Below are 17,670 nucleotides of genomic sequence, written 5' to 3'. Positions count from 1 at the left end.
GGGAATCTAACATCACTACTGTGGACACTAAGCTGCTGGTAAGCATTTATAGCCCCTGGCGGATTTCTGTTTTTGTGTGCGTTGAGGTGCTCCGGCTTGGTTAACAGTGCACTGAAGGGTACGGTATCACCCCCAATGTGCCAAAGCACTTCATTAGAAAAAAAATATTTTTGTATATATCTACAGAAAGTGTGTTTTAAGGTGCCATGGGCTATAAGTACTTACCAGCAGCTTAGTAAGCATGGTAGTGATTATAGATTCCCTCTAAGTGTTTCCACTGTTCATAAAGGTGCAAGGTCTCCTGTCAAAGCTAGGACTATGGCCATATTATCTCGAGCGAACCCTAAAATGTTCAGATTTGTAGAAATTCAAATATTTTGAGAATCTTTAGGTCAAATCCAATTGTAAATTAAACATTTCGCTCAACATTACTGGCTCCCAATGATTTATCCATATGTCTACTGCAGTGGTTCTCAACTGGGGTGCCGTGGCACACTGGGGTGCTGCAAGAGCTCAGGGTGCCGCGGGATCCCAGTGGGAATTATGACACTGTCACTTTAAGAATCTTTGGAAGCTACCACTGCGCAGCTTGTAGGGATGCACCCCTCACTTTGATGTTCCTCCCGCTCACTGTAACACAGAATGAGCGGGCTAAACAATAACGTGGAGAACAGCTTGGTGCACAGCAGGAAAGGGGCATTAGTACTATAGAGGGCACTGCAGAGGGGGCATTAGTACTATGGAGCGGAGAACAGATGGGGGCATTATTACTAAAGAGGGCCTGTAAGATGGAGCATTAGTACTATGGAGGGAACAACAGAGGGGGGCATTAGTACTATGGAGCGCACAGCTGTTATGGAGCACACAAATAAGGGGGGCATTAGTACTATGGAGGGGACAGCAAGGTGGATTAGTCCTATGGAGGGCACAACAGATAGGGTATTAGTACTGTGAAGAGAAAACAACATATGGCGGTATTAGCACTATGGAGAAGATGGGAGCATTATTACTATGGATGGTTTAGTAGATGGGGCATTATTACTATGGAGGGCACAGCGGACGGGGCATTGTTACTATGAGCGGCACAGCATAGGGGGCATTAGTACTGTATTGAGGGCACAGCAGCCACATTACTACCATCTGGGGGCACAGCAGAAGGCATTATTACTATATGGAGGGCACAGCAGTGGGCATTATTACTATATGGAGGGCACAGCAAGGAGTATTATTACTATAGAGGGCCCAGCAGACGGGGCATTATTACTATGGAGGACAGAGCAGATGGGGGCATTATTACTATGAGGGGCACATCATGGGGGCATTGTTATTATGAGGGGTACAGCATGGGGGGCATTATTACTATATGGAGGGCAAAGCAGAAGCTTTATTACTATATGGAGGGCACAGCAGTGGGTATTATTACTATATGGGGTCACAGCAGGGAGCATTATTACTTCTGTTTGTGAGCCTATTGTAGGGAAAAGGGGAAGAAAGTTGCTGGAAAAGTGCAGAACCTACGATGTTTGTCTGGCAGATTCCAAAGAGCTTGGTGTGGGGGGCTGCTAATGTGAAAGATCGGTGGGGTCAATTGAGCTTTGCGATGTGGCTGCTGTCTAAGGTAAATTTGCACAGTACAGTTATATAATTAAGTTATATAATATTTTATCTTCATGTATGAATGAAATACAGTATTTTCCTGTAAATGCTAAAATATGGCTGAAACGCCCGCTTTATTATTCAGGCAGAATAAATTCACTTAACATATTTGAAAATAGAAAGTGCTATGAAAATGTCATCTGCTAATTCAATATAAAAGTACACAAAGGAGCTACTAATATTCCCAGCCAATTAAATCAGTCGTGAAAAGGCAGAAGAAAAAGATCAATTCCTGTTAAAATATAATTGTGGACAAAATTGAAATAGTTTCGAATGAAATAGGAAGAGAAGTGTAAAGTAGTGAAAGATTTTTTTATCTGTCCTCTAAGATGGTGGGTCTAAGCCTTAGGCTATGCTCACACAACGTTTTTTCAGCTCTGTCTAAAATGATGTTTGTCATTTTGAGCCTAAAAGAACGGATGTCATTTAGCAGGGTAAAATAAAAAAAAAAATAATATCGAGGAGGCCGCACATCCAAAGAATCTTCACTCGTTTATTCACACCAATGCAACGTTTCGGCTATAGAAGCAGCCTTTCTCATGCTTGATATAGCTTCTATATTGCTTCTATAGCCGAAACATTGCATTGGTGTGAATAAACGAGTGAAGATTCTTTGGATGTGTGGTCTCCTTCATATTTTTTTGATTCTGACACGGTCTTGGGTCCAATCCGGTGAGACGTGCACTCCTCCATTTTTCATTTTGCTTGTCTGGTGCTGTTTCGAATTTTTTGTGTTTAGCAGGGTAACCCGCATCCAGCTGTCGTCTGCTGTATGATGTCCGCACTACTATAAGGAATAAAGAAGTCGTTTGTAATTCATGCTGGTGAGTGTAGCTTTTTCATCTTTTTTATGCACCATAATTGTTTAGAGACTACTTTACAGCTAGCACCGCCAAGCATACCACATTTGTTTGTCTGGATGTTGTGTCTTGCTCTACACCAGTCATGTCCAACTCTGGCGTGCGGCCCAAATCTGGCCCGTCATTCCTTTATTTTTGGCTCTCCAGGCAATTCAGAGTTGTAATTACATCTGGCCCGCCATGGCTACTATCTATGAGACTATGGGGGAGGGCTGGCTACTATATAAGAGACTACAGGGGAGGGCTGGCTACTACATGAGACTATTGGGGAGGGTTGGCCACTATATGGGCACTATTGGAAGGGCTGGCTAATATGTGGGGCAATTTTGGGGGGACACACACCACTGACCGTGCCAGGACCGCGGCATTCACGCTTTAATAATTATCAAGGTTGGCCTGCGACTTTGTCCAATTTTTTTATTTTGGCCCACTGTGTATTTGAGTTTGACACCCCTGCTCTAGACTGTAGTGCCGACCACCCTCTATTGCTTTGAACAACATATATAGACAAATATGGTGTAGCATGGACAATATCAGTTGGAAAATTACTTGAAAGTGGACTAAACTAACCTGGTTGTGCAAACCTTAGGCTTAACACTAGTAGGCGTTTATGTTAAATTAGCCTGCTGCCTGGGTTCTGGTTCTCTGCTCCCGGCACCCGTCCTGATGCCAAAGCACGAAAATGCACTTTGGACCATTGGACCATACATACAGCCACGGCGCAGGATTCCCAAAAGAACTCCAAGGACCTCACAAGGATGTTTCACTCCAAAAATAAGTGACGCGATTTAGCAGCCTCAATACACCTATATAACTCAGTTACTAAATGTCTGGTCAGCTACAGTATAACAATAAATACCAAAAATGGTGTGTGTCAGATCAGTTGTAAAACATGTTGTCTGCTCTTGAGTGGAACTATCTGTGTATTATTAAGTAATTTATGTTATTGTACATAGGAGCTTGATAAAGGTGTCAGTCCGACAATGAAACGCATAGCTCATTTTAAGCCTAGTGTGAATAAACATCCAAGAAGGGAACTAGTAAAGTCCTTGGAGTTCTTTTGGGAGTCTTGCACTGTGGCCGTATGTATGGTCCAATGGTCGATTCCAAATGAAGATGCATTGAAGACACTTATTTCCAGTCTTTGGCTATCATCACACAACGTTCTTTTTAAGTAAAGAACGAACGCTGATTGCAATTGCCTTGATGTCCGTTCTTTACTGTAGGGGTGGCATTGGATTGAAGTCAATGCAATGCTGCCCGCTGTGTTCTCACATCGTTATTCTAACGCCCGATCATTAGAACGGGCGTTAGAATAATGTGCCAATTATTAATAATGTGTCAATTATTTCCGGACGCTGTTCACTGAAGCATCAGCTGTTCACACAACGCAATGTGCAGCGAGGCCGCACATTGCATTGGAGTGAATGGCTAATTGATTTGCGGGCACAGCCGCCAATGCCTGCAAATCAATTGTGAAAAAAGAACGTGCCTGCAGCCGATACGGAGGTATTGGCTGCAGGAACGAGCTGAGTGCAGCCCGACGGCCGGCTGTTTAACAGCGTCCGTTGCGCTGTTAAAGTTGTGTGAACCTAGCCTTTAAAAGAACTGGGTAAAGAAGAGAGGTCAGAAGAAATGCGAACAGCATCTGAGCCCTGAAATTACGCTGCACCACGGAAAAGAGATCATCACATGTGAGTATACATGCCAGCCTGCAGAGATAGATATATCACATATTTATATATTTTATTATTTTATTTTATTTAAAAATATATTTTATATTTTATTCTATTTTTTTTTATATATATATTTCTGCACAACATTGTTAATAAGTAAAGAAGAGGTAAAGGTGAGAGGTCAGAGGCATGGACCATTAGTTAGAAAACATTTATTCCATTTGGTTTACCAAAAGGGGTTAAAATAGTCAAAAGAGAGTTTAAAATTAATTTCCCCACACAAACACCAGGATCCATTAAATGTGATTTTATGAAGTCTTGGGAAGACGGACCAAAGTTATTCTTATCAGACCATGTCACCTGACTTGTGCTACTTAAGCTGCAGAAGTAATTACCGGCCCATGTCACCATGTAAATACCGAGTATAATAACAATTTCTATGATTTAGACAGCACGGAGTTGATCCCTTTAGTCATGTCAGATTATATTTCTGTCTGCTGTAGTGATCAATATTCACATATGGCAGTCACATCCTTTGGTCTTGTTTACAATGATGCTTATTTAGGGTGTAAAGGCATGCCAATGGTGGTTTCATAGGAAAGCAATGACAATGTAATAAATCAATAAAGCCATATGGCTGCCGAATACACAAGTGGCATGAACCACATTTCAAATTCTTTTGCTCCATTTACATAAGTCATCGGCCAATGTGTTCCTGCTGATTCATCAAGACTTCTCCCTACATTGAATAACTTAAAGGTTTGCCCCTTAAAATGTCCTTACATGTCAACAATGAATAAGTATGGGGTCACTATACTATTCATGTGCAGAAGGTTCATATCATATTATATATAAAGCCTGGCCTTCTAATAACAATTTCAACATGTTCATTAATGGGGACTATTGAACTTCCATGTCTAGACTGAATTGTCCATTGGAAACCTCCATTCTATAGGGCTATAAGTCTATCTGTACCCCCTAGAGATGACCAAACCTTGAGCATGATTGAGTTGGTCCAAGCATAAGCTTGCAGCATTTGGATACTAGGGAGTCTTGGAAAACATGTATACATGGATACAGGATGAAGATAAAAGTCTGCGAGGTGTTGGCACTTTATGCAGCATGGTGCTTATGGAGGGGTAGCTATAGGATGTATATCAGACAGGAGGTTGGGATAATGAAGACAACAAAGCAGAGGAACACTTATACATTCAAGCTGTATGCCCTCTATATGACATGCTACCAATAATGACATCTATTGGAAATATTGTCCAAAATGTATCTTGTACTCAGATTGTGTGAACTGAAACTAGACTAGTCTAAGGTTCTGCCTGACATTGGCTGATGCTGCTTGATAGACCTTATAGAAGGGCTACAGAGCAGAATCTTCATATTTGTAGATGATACTTAACTGGTTAAAGTACAGTAATCATCACACAGAGGAGTAATATATTACAGAGGGATTTGGAGAAGCTGGAGGCTTGGGCAGATAAATGGCAAATGTAGTTTAAAGGGAACCAATCACCGGAAAAACGCATATAGAGCTTTTGAAATGTGCTGTTAGAGCACACAGCACACTTGCCACACGTGTTTCCATAGCCTCCGTGCCTTCCCCATGTAAGCCGCAAAGTAACTTTATAAAATTGGCGCCCTGTATGCTAATTACCTGAGGTAGTCACCTAGGCGGTGTTCGGCTAGCAGGTAGTCACGGTCCCCTGTGGCGTTCTTCCGCTGTAATCACGCCCCTCTGGGCGTGATTCAAATGGCCGTGTAGCTGTGACATTCTGATGCCGGACGCCGCCGCACATGCGCAGTGCAGCCGCTTCCATTCCGGCGGTACTGCGCCTGTGCAGAATAGCCTCAAATAGCCTGTTAGCTGGAGTTCGAGGCTATTCTGCACAGGCGCAGTGCAACCGGAATGGAAGCGGCTGCACTGCACATGTGCAGCGCCGTCCGGCATCAGTACGTAAGCGCGCCGACGTTGGGCACGGCGCGTTCCCGAGTGACGCCACAGCCACTCTGCCATTTGAATCACGCCCAGAGGGGCGTGATTACAGCGGAAGAACGCCCAGGGGACCGTGACTACCTGCTAGCCGAACACCGCCCAGGTGACTACCTCAGGTAATTAGCATACAGGGCGCCAGTTTTATAAAGTTACTTTGCGGCTTACACGGGGAAGGCACGGAGGCTATGGAAACACGTGTGGCAAGTGTGCTGTGTGCTCTAACAGCACATTTCAAAAGCTCTATATGCTTTTTTCCAGTGATTGGTTCCCTTTAAGGTGATCAATGTAAGGTTGGGCCATAGAAATATTAAGTACAATTATGTGCTAAATAATAAAACACTGGGCAAAACTGCTTCTAAAAAAGGACCTGGGGATATTGGTGGACAGAACCAGGCATATCAGTGCCAGGCAGCAGCTGCCAAGGCGAATAAAATCATGGGATGCATCAAAAGATGAATAGATGCTAATGATGAGAACATAGTTTTTCCTCTTTATAAATCACTGGTCAGACCACACATGGAATACTGTGTACAGTTTTGGGCACCGGTATATAAGAAGGACACAGCTGAACTGGAGCGGGTGCAGAGGAGGGCAACAAAGGTCATTAAGGGAATGGGTGGGTTACAGTACCAGGACAGGTTATCAAGCTTGGGGTTATTTACGCTAGAAAAAAGACATCCTAGGGCGATCTGATGACAATGTACAAATATATGAATGGACAGTATAGAGATCTTTCTGGTAATCTTTTTACAGTTGGATTGTAACCAAGACAAAGGGGCATCCACTACGTCTAGAGGAAAGTAGGTTTCACCATCAGCACAGACACAGATTCTTTACTGTAAGAGCAGTGAGACTGTGGAACTCTCTGCCATACGATGTTGTCATGGCTGACAATGGAGGCCTGGATGATTTTCTTGAAAAATATAACATTACAAGTTATGGACACTAGATTACATGTGATAGGGCACTGATCCAGGGATTTATTCTGATTGCCCTATTGGAGTTGGGATAGAATTTTCGGCCTGTGATGGCACAATTGGCATTTGCCTCTTAGGGGGCTTTTGCCTTCACCTGAATCAACACAATGGGGAACATTTATTAAGTCCGGCGCTTTTTACTCCGGACTTATAGATGTCCCCGCATCTCCGGCGCTACGGAGATTTATGTAGAGGCGGACTGCCTATCTTTGTGCTGAAAAAATCGCGCAGACTCTGAGTCCGCACCCCCCGTAACGCCCCCTCCACACCCCCTCCCCGCCCCCCCCCCCCGGCGTACTCGGCGTGAAGTGCCGATATGCGAATATTTTATTCGCAAATCGGCCATTTGCGAATAAAATAATTCGCATATCGTCACTTTACGCCAAAAATCATCAGTACGCCGGATGATGCATGTCCCCCAATATGATTTCTGTAGGTTCAACTTGATTGACTCTTGTTTTTTTTCAACCTTATTAACTATGTTACTATTTAAGTTACATTGTAGCCTTTGAGTCCTTCTATACTTTCTATTGCAGTACCTCCTTTGCAAATTATTGCAGATGATTATATACCAAAATAGCAAAAAATCATGTGGTTACATACAGTAAACATAGTGGTCCTATTGTGTACCTAGGAGCTAGGCAGCTTTAATAGGAAAATTCAGTTCAGAGTGAATGTGGGACCATAGGAGACAAACACAGACACAATGATGTAAGGTAAAGGAGGCCTGGCCTGATAACCTTTCAGGCCATTTTACAAAAAAAAAAAAAAAGAAAAAAATAGTCATCACTCTTACAAATGATGTATACCCAGGCTCGGACTGGGGAGCAGGGGAATTCCCCGGTGGGCCCTACCCTTTAGTGGGCCCTACCCTTTAGTGGGCCCCTGAACAAAAGGTGGGCCTCCCTGTTTAACAGCTCCGGTATGACATATACAGTAATAATGACACGTTACGAGCAGTGAGCTAGTATCACTGTTTACATACACAGCACTGTGCAAAGTCGCTATAGTAATGTGAAAGATTTGGTGCTCGTTATAACTGGTGTATGTAGGGTGGGCCCCTACAGTCAAATTCCCTAGTGGGCCCAAGGTACCCCAGTCCGACACTGTGTATACCTACAAGGGTAATCCAGAAAAACTTAGCAGAACCATAGGGGTCGAGTCTGTAAATGTGCACATAGAGGGCTAGCATTCTCCTCTGTTTCTCTGTGTTCTAAAAAACCTTTTTAATTACTCCGGATTCATTGTCCTCATTGAAACAAAGTGCATTTTCCTTGAAAAATTCTGAAGACAGAAAAGTTTTCTCTGCTCTTTGTTAATGCAATGATGAAAGTCTGATTACCAGTAATTAGGAAATCTGCACGTGCTACCAAAAGGCTCAGAAATGGGCAACCTGCCAGTATTATAAGGGCCTGTGACCTGAAGTATACCCTGCATCTGCCAGGCATGAAGAGCTCTGTTATGGCCTAGAGGGACTTGTTGGTTTTTAGAGAGAAGACAATATAGGAGATGCTTGTACAGGGAGTCTAGGGTGAAGAGACAAGTTATTAAAAAGCAATAAGGTTTTCTTAAGTGAATCATTAGCAGTAATGAGGTGATGCTGGGAAACAATAGTGAAATGAGTCAGTGTAAAGCATAGATATTCACAGCATTACATAGAGCTTGGAAGAAAATTCCTCCCATGTATCTGGCTATTCAATTTATATAATATACAGTGGTACCTTGGTTTTAGAGTAATTTGGATTAGGAGCTTTTTGCAAGAAGAGCTCACATTTTTTCAAGATTGTAACTTGGTTTAAGAGCATTGCTTCGGTTTAAGAGCTCCTTGTACTGGGTGGGACGGGGAGTGGGGGAGGGGCATGATCTGCATAGCGGGTCTACAGCCCTGTACTCTGACCCAGGAAGTCTTCTTCATCTTCCAACTCATAGCAGATCCACTTTAGGATGGGACTTGCATCAGGGGACAGGAGTGTGGAGGTAATCTCTACATAGCCGTAACCCCTCTCTACCTGGACAGAGAGTGCTGCATTTATATGCCCACATCTGCCCTGCTCATTCCCTCATGCTCCCTGCAGTCTCTGTCAGCTCTTGTGTTTCCCATCTTCTCAATTCCTACTATAATGTGCCTGCAGTCACACTCAGCTATACACACTGCTGCTATCATGTGCCTGCACTCACTCTCAGCTATACACACTGCTGCTATAATATGCCTGCACTTACTCTCAGCTATACAAACTGCTGCTATAATGTGCCTGCACTTACACTCAGCCATTCACACTGCTGTATAGAAAAGTTTTTGCCACTTTCCTCCTGCACAGCTCTGTGATTCTCACTTCCTGATTGGTCTATGCTGAACACACCCCTTCCCCATTGCTGTCATGTGACCACACTGACCCCTGACAGCAGCCCTGCTTCTCTATTCTAGCCTGTTGTATGGCATTATGGGTATCTGCAGTTCCATCCTGTATCTACAAACTGCTGCTGTGTTATCAGTTTTATGCACTTACTATACATTATACTCCACATGCTGATTGCTATACTGTACAGTAACTTATAATATCACAGATTTAGCTGTTTCTAAATGTTTGTTTCATCTGTTCCACATGTTCAGAATAAAAAAAATCATTATTTTTGGGGTGTGGAACTAATTGTCTGCATTTTAATGATTTCTCATGGGAAAATTTGTTTTGATTTAAGAGTGATTTGGATTATAAGCATGGACCCAGAACGAATTATGTTCGTAATCCAAGGCACCATTGTATCTGCAGAGTAGGCTTGGTTCACACTACGTTTTTTGCAATCATTTTTTTTCATACGCTTTTGCAAAAAACTAATGGAAAAACGGATGCATTTGTGTGCATCTGTTTTGATCCATTTTTCCATTGACTTCCATTATAAAAAAAGACCAAAATTCTAACATTTTTTTTACATACACAAAAATAAGGTCAAGTGCATTTTTGTGTATGTTAAAAAAAGGATGTGTATTGATCTATTTTTTTTTTTTTATAATGGAAGTGAATGGAAAAACGGATCAAAACAGATGCACACAATTCCAGCCATTTTTTCATCCATTTTTTGCAAAAGCAGATGAAAAAAAAAACAGATTGCAAAAACGTAGTGTGAACCCAGTCGTATTGTCACAATCTGGTAAACCACACAAAAAGATGTGACATCACTGCAACATGACAATAACGTGATTATAGCCAGAGGTTTCCTTATACCCTCGCCACATTCATTAATCAGTTTTTCATAATCCCTGACATTTCATCCATTCTAGTCCACGTTCCCTCTCTTAGGTTCCCATCTATTTTTAGAAGTACACTATTCTCTCCTTTAGCATAGTTCCCCCATAGCACGATGCAGCCGCCCCCCCCCCCCCCCCCCCCCCCCAGGCTTTATGGTCGGGATGGTGTTCTTTGGCTTTAAGCCTCCTCTTTTTTTCTCCCTAATGTGCAGTAATGTGCAGCTGCAGTGTCGGTGAGCTCACTAAAAACAAAACAAAAATCACCTCCCCTATGCTCCCCATCGCTGCAAGTCTCCCAATGCTTCTTCCCTCTGTTCTCTCATCTGGCACAGGCAGTGTGTGTTACAGACGCTGCCTGCACCAGAAGTCCCAGATGCTCCTGACAGGTCGTCAGGACGTCTGGCCCAGGCAGTGTCTGTAACACATGCTGTAGCAACAGGGAAGCATGTGTGGGAGGTGAGTTTTGTTTTTTCACTTCTATTTATGTACAGTAGATACACTGGTGTTTCCACAAGGAACAGCTGCCCTGAGCTTTGTAAGTAGTGAGAGATGGGAGGAAACTTGACTTACCTTTCAGGTACAGTGTGGATCATCTTCAGCAGGCAGACTGGTTTAGCTTTCAGGCACAGAACCCAGGATTTTTCCGGCTTTCTATCTTTCTTCTGCACATAGCACATACCAAGCACTGCCCCCACCCTATGTTCTGTCTTGACTAGAGTTGATGGAACCTCGGGAGATCCTAGGTTTGATCGAATTAGAACATTCACGAACCTGCCGCATTTGATTGCTGATGCCTTCCCGTTCCGTGGGGAAGGAGGAGAGTGCCGGGGGAATGCCTAGGTAATAGGCTAAATCCCGGAATTTCAGGCGGTACCCGGGCACTCTCCTCTTTCCTCACGGACCGGGAAGGCTTCAGCAATCAAATTGGGCAGGTTCATGGATGTTCAAGTTCGATCGAACCTGGGATTTCCCAAGGTTCGATCAACTCTAGTCTTGACCTTGCTGTTACTAGAGACAAATTTCTCCTAACAACAGGCAGTGAACAGCAAATTGCAAAGAAGGGAAACACCAAATGGCAATTTGAGTTGAAGGACTACTGTGTTGTAGCAATATGTCATTTTTGGTGCATAAAATGATTTACAAAATAGTAGGAATAGCATAGGCTATGACATGGAGGGACGTTGTGCAACACAACAGTGACCATTGAAAATCAGAAGCTTCTAAAGCCATGACATTGTTTTCTGAAATTTACCAGTCAACTGGGTGTACGTAAACTTCTGATCATCTTGAAGGGGAAGTCAGGGCAGGATAATTTTAAGATATGTTATTACCCAACAAAAGTTATAAAAAATTACTAATAGACACTTATTATGGGAGATGCATGTATACTACATTTTCTCTGCACTTCCTACAGAATGACTCTTTAAAGAATTGTTTGTTGACACAAATTATATTGACTATACTACAACCAAAGTGTATGGCAACTTATAACTACAGCTGCATATATTTTTATATAGTATATAAGTGTCATGCTTGTTGCAGGAATTACTGTAAGTGAAAAATCCATCACATACATATAGGGTTGTTTATGTAGGTTGCACATGGATTTCTGTAACACCAAGCTGAACGGGCCAGTTTCAGAAATTTCTGTGACAAGTCTGCTAGGTGTGGACATACCCTTCTAAGTGTTCCCTGTGTCACTATATATCAGGGGTGTTAAACTCAAATACACAGTGGGCCAAAATTAAAAATTTGGACCAACCTTAAAGGGGAACTCCGGATAAGGAAAACTTGTTTTCTATTAAAAGTACATTAAAGGTTATATAGATGTGTTTATATAATGTATTACTGTATCTGTACAGTACTGCCACACTGGTAGGTGATAGAAATCCAGGAAGTGAAAAAAATGGCCCCTGTGCCCATCCACATTGTCTCCTGCTCCTTCTGCTCTCCCCCCTTAGGAGACAAATATTCCGTGCCTCTGTCTCACATTGTGTTTGCTGAGATCAGGCTGATGATGCAGACAGGGGGCAGGGCGTGATGTCCCAGGAGGCAGGGCTGGATCCCCCAATCCCCTGAGTGATTCACCATCTCTGACCGGCCAGAAGCAGGTGTAGCACTAATTTCTCTGATTGTGCAGAAGTATGCAGGAAAATTAGGGCTGTATTCACACATGTTTAAGTGTCATTGCAGTCCTGCAGCATATTCACAAAAATGATGCAGTAACACAAGTAAATGATGCTAAACGGCAGAGAGGATCAGAGCCTTATTGTGGGGCTCAACTTCAAAGATAACAGATGCTTGATCATAATATGTGCGTGGAAATGAAAAGAAAAAAAAATTCAAAAAGTTCTTTACTTTATTCCAATATCAGTGTTACAGGTAGAGAAAACAGCATGCTGTGTGGTGTTACAGGTAGAGAATACAGTGTGCTGTGTGGTGTTACAGGTAGAGAATACAGCGTGCTGTGTGGTGTTACAGGTAGAGAATACAGCGTGCTGTGTGGTGTTACAGGTAGAGAACACAGTGTGCTGTGTGGTGTTTCAGGTAGAGAATACAGTGTGCTGTGTGGTGTTACAGGTAGAGAATACAGTGTGATGTGTGGTGTTACAGGTAGAGAATACAGCGTGCTGTGTGGTGTTTCAGGTAGAGAATACAGTGTGCTGTGTGGTGTTACAGGTAGAGCATACAGCGTGCTGTGTGGTGTTACAGGCAGAGAATACGGTGTGCTGTGTGGTGTTACAGGCAGAGAATACAGCGTGCTGTGTGGTGTTACAGGCAGAGAATACGGTGTGCTGTGTGGTGTTACAGGCAGAGAATACAGCCTGCTGTGTAGTGTTACAGGTAGAGAATACAGCACTGTGTGGTGTTACAGGTAGAGAAAACATCGTGCTGTGCAGTGTTATAGGTAGAGAATACAGTGCTGTGTGGTGTTACAGGTAGAGAATACAGCTTGCTGTGTGGTGTTACAGGTAGAGAATACAGTGTGCTGTGTGGTGTTACAGGTAGAGAATACAGTGTGCTGTGTGGTGTTACAGGTAGAGAAAACATCGTGCTGTGCGGTGTTACAGGTAGAGAATTCAGCGCGTTGTGTGATGTTACAGGTAGAGAATACAGTGTGATGTGTGGTGTTACAGGTAGAGAATACAGCGCTGTGTGGTGTTTCAGGTAGAGAATACAGCGGTGTGTGGTGTTACAGGTAGAGAATACAGCGCTGTGTGGTGTTACAGGTAGAGAATACAGTGTGCTGTGTGGTGTTACAGGTAGAGAATACAGTGTGCTATGTGATGTTACAGGTAGAGAATACAGTGCTGTGTGGTGTTACAGGTAGAGAATACAGGGTGCTGTGTGGTGTTACAGGTAGAGAATACAGGGTGCTGTGTGGTGTTACAGGTAGAGAATACAGTGCTGTGTGGTGTTACAGGTAGAGAATACAGTGTGCTGTGTGGTGTTACAGGTAGAGAATACAGCGTGCTGTGTGGTGTTACAGGTAGAGAATACAGCGTGCTGTGTGGTGTTACAGGTAGAGAACACAGTGTGCTGTGTGGTGTTTCAGGTAGAGAATACAGTGTGCTGTGTGGTGTTACAGGTAGAGAATACAGCGTGCTGTGTGGTGTTACAGGTAGAGAATACAGCGTGCTGTGTGGTGTTACAGGTAGAGAATACAGCGTGCTGTGTGGTGTTTCAGGTAGAGAATACAGTGTGCTGTGTGGTGTTACAGGCAGAGAATACGGTGTGCTGTGTGGTGTTACAGGCAGAGAATACAGCCTGCTGTGTAGTGTTACAGGTAGAGAATACAGCACTGTGTGGTGTTACAGGTAGAGAAAACATCGTGCTGTGCAGTGTTATAGGTAGAGAATACAGTGCTGTGTGGTGTTACAGGTAGAGAATACAGCTTGCTGTGTGGTGTTACAGGTAGAAAATACAGTGTGCTGTGTGGTGTTACAGGTAGAGAATACAGTGTGCTGTGTGGTGTTACAGGTAGAGAAAACATCGTGCTGTGCGGTGTTTCAGGTAGAGAATACAGCGCTGTGTGGTGTTTCAGGTAGAGAATACAGCGGTGTGTGGTGTTACAGGTAGAGAATACAGCGCTGTGTGGTGTTACAGGTAGAGAATACAGTGTGCTGTGTGGTGTTACAGGTAGAGAATACAGTGTGCTATGTGATGTTACAGGTAGAGAATACAGTGCTGTGTGGTGTTACAGGTAGAGAATACAGGGTGCTGTGTGGTGTTACAGGTAGAGAATACAGGGTGCTGTGTGGTGTTACAGGTAGAGAATACAGTGCTGTGTGGTGTTACAGGTAGAGAATACAGGGTGCTGTGTGGTGTTACAGGTAGAGAATACAGGGTGCTGTGTGGTGTTACAGGTAGAGAATACAGCACTGTGTGGTGTTACAGGTAGAGAATACAGCGTGCTGTGTGGTGTTACAGGTAAATAATACAGTGTGCTGTGTGGTGTTACAGGTAGAGAATACAGCGTGCTGTGTGATGTTACAGGTAGAGAATACAGCGTGCTGTGTGGTGTTACAGGTAAATAATACAGTGTGCTGTGTGGTGTTACAGGTAGAGAATACAGCGTGCTGTGTGGGTGGGACAACAATAAAATGATAAAGTAATGGAAATAATTCAGTAACACAATGAAACTGCAATGTGTGAACACAGCTTAGATGTTCTGCAACATCTGAGCAGCTGAGGGAAGGCATTGCATTCTGGAACCTGTAGTACTGTGTACAACTGATAAACCAGGAAGTGCAGAAACACAAAACAGAACAAAACCCCCCAAAACAAATGGATTTATGGTAGTTTCAAAACTGGAATAGATAGGTAAGTAATGTTTTATGCTTCTGCAGAAGTTTCCTTTTTTTAACCTCTACCTGGAGTTCCCCTTTAACATCTAATGAAACGTGCAAGCAGCATTTCTCATCCTTTCATAGTGGCAATCGTGACACTGTCAGAGTGGCCAGCTCTTCCCACAATAGTGCCTCACATGGTAATAGTGCCCCATACAGTAGCCAGCCCCCCACAGCAATGTCCCATACAGTAGCCAGCCCCCCACAATAGTGTTCCATACAGTAGCCAGCCCCCGCCCCCACGGTATTGTCCTATACAGTAGCCAGCCTCCCCCCCATGGTATTGTCCCATGCAGTAGCCAGGCCCCATAATAGTGTCCCATAAAGTAGCTAGCCCCTCCCCCACAGTAGTCTCCCATACAATTGCCAGCCCCCCACAGCAGTCTCCCATACAGTAGCCAGCCCCCATAATAATGTCCCATACAGTAACCATCACCCCCACAGCAGTGTGTCATACAGTAGTCAGCACCCCCACAGCAGTGTCTCAGACAGTAGCCAGCTCCCCCTTCACAGCAGTGTCTTATTAGATATAATGTATGTATGTGCTGCGGGTGGTAAGACTGTGTGTGCCCTGTACTTGCACTGTCACCCGTCATTGGTGGTCCAGTGGTTCAGAGAGCTTGTACTTCCTCCGGTTCTCTCCACTGCAGCCCCCCACCTTCATGACCACCACTGCCTGACAATCCAACACACACACACCCCTGCGCGCGCTCGTCCTGTGTAATCAGCAATAGCCTGTAATCCTCCGCTCCCCCCCCCCCCAGCCCAGTAGCTACCGCCCACAGCATCCATAGGGCTACCGCCCACAGCACACATAGGACTACCGTCCACAGCACCACATGCAGACACAACTGACATACAGCCTCGGCCGACACACAGACAGGCATAAAGCTAAAATATTACCACACATTACAAAAATACTTGTTCTGGACCCTTCACTGACTGTTGTGGTGCAGTACACTTACGTGACTAACAGTGGAGTAGGCGGCTTCAGGACATATCCAATCACAGCAGGAGGCAGGCAGTCTGGTGATGGGTTGGGTGGCTGGCCAATAGGTTTTCGTTTTAACATTATGAATGGGCCAATAGAAAACATTTGCGGGCCAGCTTTGTCATATTTCCTGTCTTCCTTGGCGGGCCAAAAAAATTGCTCCGAGTTTGACATATATGTCTGCTATATATAATGCTGCATTCAAAGTATCTGTCTAGATGGCTTCTCTGCTTGTATTTCAATATGGCTTTACACTTAAGAGGCTATTCTGAATATGCTTAGAAGAAAGCTTCTTAGTTTCGCTCCATACACACTCCATTAACAACTTTATTAATTTCTTGTTTAACCATGAAATAAGAAGTCACTTTGTCATATGCGCTTTCCTTTTTTTTTTTTTTTTTTTGCAACCAGGGGATGAAGTGGCCTGGGGATAAAGTGGTGTAAGGTATTGGCCAGCCCTATGGTTGGTATCCCCCGGGGGGTGTTGTCAGTCACTTGGGCACTTCTCATGGTGGTCCAGAGTGGTATTAGACCCACCCCGGGCTGTTGGTACCACCACCCACAGGAAAGGGCGATAACACAGTATACAGTGCTGTGTAGGTGCAGGTGCTGATAGAATACACCAGAGTCCCGTGCGTTTGAATCAAAATAGAATCTTTTAATGAATATCAAATCAGGATGAACAGTACACGTAGATCAATGCAGATCTTTACATGAAAACTTTAGTGCTACTGACAGGTAAGGTAGAACCAGTGCTGGTAGTAGTAAGTGCTTTGTAGTAGAGAAGAAGAGGAGTTGCCAGAGGAGCCCTGCCCAATGTAGTAAGTGTGCTCTGCCGCAACTGGTGTAGAAGAAAGAAGTAGAAGATACTCATACTCACGGATGCTTGTGTTGCCTGTGAACTGCCTAATGCCCTCTAGTTACGGGATACCCATTCTAAATGGGTAATACGAGCCCCAGTCGTCGGTTATCTGGGAGTAGCTGACTTCTGAGGTTTCCCAGTTGTCCTGCACTTCACAGTAGGATACGTAGACTTTTTCATGGTAGCTTTGTCTGGGGTCAGTTCCTATGGCTTCCGGTAACTGCCCTGCACAGTTTAGAGAGGTTCCTGGGCAAGGTGATCCCTGTTTTGGCTTCCCTCCTCTGGTTAGAGTCTAGAACTGCATAGTGGTCTGGAGTCCCACTAACAACGAACAGTAGCTCAGCTGGTCCTCACACATCCACCCTGCTGAGTGTTCACACTCACACTACTCTGCTTACTTCCGCCCACCAGAAACAAACTCCTCCTACAGGGGCGTTGTTAAGGCTTGGGGCTGGATTGCTGCATAGAGGGCAGGGTTATGGCCCCTGGCTAGCCCGCACCCTCTAATAATTACCAACTAAGGAGGTTGCCGGGGGCAGCCGAGTCGGT

This window comes from Dendropsophus ebraccatus, chromosome 12 (assembly GCF_027789765.1).
Source record: "Dendropsophus ebraccatus isolate aDenEbr1 chromosome 12, aDenEbr1.pat, whole genome shotgun sequence".
NCBI classification, from domain to species: domain Eukaryota; kingdom Metazoa; phylum Chordata; class Amphibia; order Anura; family Hylidae; genus Dendropsophus; species Dendropsophus ebraccatus.
The sequence above is the reverse complement of the archived record's forward strand: the minus strand, read 5'-3'. Positions refer to the sequence as shown.